General features: G+C 47.4%; 1 long non-coding RNA gene across 1 annotated transcript in view; it reads left to right on the top strand.

Annotated features, from left to right (window-relative positions):
- Positions 1-5,000, top strand: part of LOC135100482 (uncharacterized) — a 36,553-nt gene that overhangs the window by 1,094 nt on the left and 30,459 nt on the right. The window contains exon 1 of the long non-coding RNA XR_010268732.1: positions 1-93. This exon is cut by the window's left edge and continues 1,094 nt beyond it. This is a non-coding gene — a long non-coding RNA (uncharacterized LOC135100482). The remainder of the gene's footprint in view (positions 94-5,000) is intronic.

Raw genomic sequence — 5,000 nt, 5'->3', positions numbered from 1 at the left:
CTGGGAAGTAATTGCCTTTATACCTCGTGTGAACCTGCGAGTGTACCGTGGAGGGCGAGGAGCCGCCGGGAAGACACTCCGGCCCTGCGTCAGGTAGTTAGCTTGGTGTGGCTGAAGGGACGTGGAGTGTGTGTGCTGCTGCTTGTGGTTTCCTCGTGTGGCGCGGAGCGAGGACTCCCTGACCTTGACGTCCGTGTTGAGTGCAGGATGCGGCACACACACGCTGACCTTTCTTGACCTTAAACGACGCTGTGGAAGTCGTGGCTGTGATACGTGGGTCAGGGAGTGTTCTGGACGCCTCCGTCACTTCCCATGCAGTGCTGCACTGAGGAAGACGTGGCGGAGTTGTTGTTGGTGGTGCATTTCATTAAGAGCTGTTGTAAGTCATTTGTCATCCTTCAAGAATTCTCAGAGCCGCAGGAGGGACGCGGTACGAAAATAATGTTATTTTCGTCAAAAGTTAAACTCTTTCTCCTTGTTCAGTGTGTCGGTAAGTCCACTTTAAGTACGTCCAGGAGTGGAATGAGGCCTGAAGTGGGAGCTCTCGTGGGAGGGTTATTATTAACGCGGAAAGAGGTGGTTGTGTGTGTGTGTGTGTGTGTCTGTCTGTGTGTGTGTGTGTGTGTGTGTGTGAAAATGTTGATTCATAGCATAGTAGTGATGCATTGCAGTTATGATGTGTAGTGCAAATGACGACAGTGGTGGTGGCGGCCTAGGTGGAGTAGCGAGGCTGGCAGCGTGACGGCAGCGAGTGAGTGACGGATGAGCCTAAAAATACCTCGTCTCCAGCCTGTTTCCACGATAAAGATTTTGTGTCCGCTTTAACAATTTGGTGCGTTGCCCAGCAGTGGCGGCTGCGGTCGTGGTAGTGGTGGTAGTGGTGGAGGTGATAGTGGGCGGTGTTTGATGGCATCCAGTTTATCATGATAATAGATCGTTGTGATAGTAGTGCTGGTGATGGTGGTCGTGTAAGTGAGCTGTAGATGCCGCTGCTGAGATAGTGGCCAGTGGAACAGTGGTGGTAATGGTGGCGGTGGTGTTTATGTGGTACAGTTGTGGTGCAGTAATGTTGTGCTGGTGGTTGTTGGGTACAGTGATTTTTTACAGAGAAGGTGTTGATGGTGTGTGGTACAGGGCTCAGTCTGTGAGGTACAGTGTTGTGGTACGATGATGGTGTCGGTGGAGTACAGTGAAGTGGTGAAGATTGTGAGGTGCGATTGTGGTGTTTGTGAGGTAATGTCGTGGTGTAGTGATGATGACGATGGGGTACAGTAGTGGTGGTTGTAAGGAACAGTGGTGGGTCTGACAATGACGGTGTGGGTGGAGTACCGTTGTAGTGGGGGAGTACAGTGGTGGTTGGGTGTTTTGCGAGGTTAGTGGTGGTATTGGTTTTGTGAAGTGATCTTTTCATACACGCCATCGTACAATTTTGCTTTGATCTACTGTGGGCATGGTACAAAACAACTCTCCCTATTACGTTCTGGCTTAAATGAACCACAAAATAACAAAATAACCTATCATGCAGTAAACTGGAAGGGATGGAGTCGTATATTCAACTCCTGTGGCCGACTGTACAACACATAATCCATACCATTTGTGAACTGCAATATCTTTTACAATTACTCTAGTCTACACCGTCAAAAAACAAACCCCGAAATCAAAACGTGAGAGTCAGACTAAAACAACGAGGAAAAAAACAAAAACACAGATAAACATGCAATTATCTTACTCTTATCATAACTGCACTTTAGTTACGATACTCGCTTTGCCCGATATGTACCAATGCCATCCCTCGCCCATGGACTCCTTTCCCTCCCCCTCCTTGCCCTAGTGCCCCATCAGTGCCCCGCGGGATGACACAGACAGCGGGACCCGAGGCGGCCGGAAGGTTGTCAGCATTTTGCACCGAGAATAGTTGTGTTGTACCAATATTGTGCCAACGAAAGTGGGATATTGTGAGTTCCAGTGAGTTAAAGTTGAGGTAGGAGTATGGCTCGCTACCTCTCATCCCGCCCCGGAGAGAGAGAGAGAGAGAGAGAGAGAGAGAGAGAGAGAGAGAGAGAGAGAGAGAGAGAGAGAGAGAGAGAGAGACTAACATAAATATAATGAAAGCAGCAAACTTGATGAAAAAGACAAATGAAAACAAGTAAGAGAGAGAGAGAGAGAGAGAGAGAGAGAGAGAGAGAGAGAGAGAGAGAGAGAGAGAGAGAGAGAGAGAGAGAGAGAGAGAGCTAACATAGATATAAACGAAAGCAGCAAACTTCATAATAAAAAAAAGACGGATGAAAACGATAGAGAGAGAGAGAGAGAGAGAGAGAGAGAGAGAGAGAGAGAGAGAGAGAGAGAGAGAGAGAGAGAGAGAGAGAGAGAGAGAGAGATAGAATACCTCAGAAATAAACAGAAAAATACAAGAAGACCTGCAAGATATTTGAGGTATAAAAAATAAAGCAAGGAAAGAGCAACAGCAACAACAGCAACAAAAAACTTTCATACCAGAGCAAGAAGGCGTCGGGAAACAAAGAAAGCAAGAGGGTAAAGAGGAGAATAGCGAGGAAATAAGAGGAAGGTTGGCGTCTTTAATCGAGATCAGGAGCCGGGCCTGTTAACTGGGAAGGGAGAGAGGAGTTCTTGGGGAGGAGCAGGAGGAGGAGGAGGAGGAGAGTGTTAAAGAGGTTTGGAGGAAGGAAGGAGGAGGAAGCGCACGAGGGAAGTTTAAGCAAGGGGAAAAAAAGAAAACGGGCTAATATGATAAGAAGGAAAAAATACTGCTCTGATACTTCATACACACACACAGAAGGAAAAAAACACGTAAGCTTAAGCAAAATTTAAGGAAAACTAAAGAAAAAAAAATGCAACACATGCTTAGTTATAATTCAAGTGATTCCTGCAACTTTTCAGGACTTCTGTTTCCTTCCTTCTGGCCTTGGACTTTTAGAAGCAGAGAGAGAGAGAGAGAGAGAGAGAGAGAGAGAGAGAGAGAGAGAGAGAGAGAGAGAGAGAGAGAGAGAGAGAGAGAGAGAGAGAGAGGCTTTCCACTCACAAAAATATTCCACAAAACCTATATAATTGCTAACTTTTGGAAATAAATGCACCAATATAGTTTTATTTACACAGGAGGTGGTGGTAGTAGTAGTAGTAGTAGTAGTAGTAGTAGTAGTAGTAGTAGTAGTAGTAGTAGTAGTAGTAGTAGTAGTAGTAGTAGAGAGAGAGAGAGAGAGAGAGAGAGAGAGAGAGAGAGAGAGAGAGAGAGAGAGAGAGAGAGAGGATCATCACCAAACACAATCAGTCAGTAGTGAGAAGGTTTGCACAGGAGCGAGATTGAATTTACCGAGGCAGGGCGTCATTAGCTGGTGTGCTGCGGGGCGGAGGGGAGGAGTCGAGGCGGCGGGGGCGGGGGCGGGGGAAGCAGTCGCCACGGCAGGTGTTAATGACGGCACGGTAGGTTTTATCTCCCCTTGTGTGCTGCGCCTTGGAGGGAACTAGACTGGAATGGAGCGAAGGATAGAGGGAGGAGGAAGGAAAGCAAGAGTTAAAGGTTGTGTAGAGGGAGGTGTGAGTGTGCATGTGGTGGGAGAGAGAGAGGGGGGGGGTGGAGTATGTGTGTATCGATACCAAGAGGATAAATAAGAAAGGAGAAGTAAAGTGAGAGTAATGAAAACAAGTTGCCAGATGGAGGGAAGAGGGTGGAAGGAACGTAACAGCGGAAGGGGAGGAAGAAAACCAGGGTAGGATAATTAAGGGAAGGGGTGGTAAAGGGAGGATAATGAAAGAATGGCGGAAAGGAGTGATGACAGCTGTGAGGAGGCTGGTGACGGAGAGGAGAAATAATGTGGAAGGAAGGAAGGAAGGAAGGACGGAGGGAGGGAGGGAGAGGAGAGCTGGAGCAAGGCCAAAGTGTTGCCAGTCAGGGCGAGGCTAACATGACCCACTTCCAATCCGGTGAGAAAACGTCGGTGAAACATTTTTCCAAAGAGAACGAAAGAAAATGTAATGGCAGTCCACCTTTATTTGGGATGTTTTGTGTGGGTGGAATTTTGCTTCTTTTTATACATATATTTTTAATTCTTGCCGTGTGATGAGTGCGTAAGATCATTTTCCAGTCATGAGGTGCTTGCATAATTAAGCCAGTGTTTAATGAAATCCGGAATTAATCACCTCCACGGCAGCATTTTTCCCCCCCCCTTTTTTTTTTTTTTTTTCCGGGGCACAGATTTCCCACCGGAGAGAAGCGGAGAAATATTGGCAGGTTACGAGGAGGGGAATCTGGCTTGTTATTCCTGGCATTCTGCTTAGCATTTTCCCTTGGTTGCTTGAGTCACAACATTTTGGCGGAGGAGACGACACACTCAAGTTTTCCGTTATGCACGACTTCACCGCGGCAGGAAATAACACAAAGCAGCAGCGTAGTTATTTCAAGTGGATGCACCGCGGCGGGATAACTTAGGAGTCCGCGCTGCCCGACTCTGCGAATATAAAGTTATGCAGATTTTATTTTAATTCCACCTTGTTATCTTATTTTGCTGCACGGGCTTGAATTACCGCGTCCTGTTTGTCGCAAGGCATAATTCGTAGCAGAAGGATTGCGAGTGCTTTTGCTAGTGATGGAAATGGAGAGAGAAAAAAAATAAAACAGTTTAGTTAGATGTTGGGAAATACTGGCAGGAAAGCGACGCCACGTTAACACAAACGCTCCTCAATTTACGCTTTAAAACGGAGGAAAAAGAAGAAACATGCGAATCGGAAAGGTGGCGTGGGCGTGTAGCTGCCCGGAGCGTTGGCAGAGCTGGTGGCGGCGGGTGAGTGGTGGAACTGTAGGGTCTTAGCAAGGCTCCGGCAATGCTCCAGCGGGCGGTGTACCGAGCAAGGGTTACACGGTAGCTGGCTCTCCTCGTCTGGGAAAAGAATGAGTCTTGCTAGAAAATATTTTATCCTTGCTGTAAACACTCGAGGCTCACATTACCAGCATCACATCCTCGCCGCCACGAGAAGCACGGCTCACG

Source organism: Scylla paramamosain, chromosome 5 (assembly GCF_035594125.1).
Source record: "Scylla paramamosain isolate STU-SP2022 chromosome 5, ASM3559412v1, whole genome shotgun sequence".
NCBI classification, from domain to species: Eukaryota; Metazoa; Arthropoda; class Malacostraca; order Decapoda; family Portunidae; genus Scylla; species Scylla paramamosain.
Note: the sequence above shows the minus strand (reverse complement) of the source record. Positions and strands in the feature narration are given on the sequence as shown.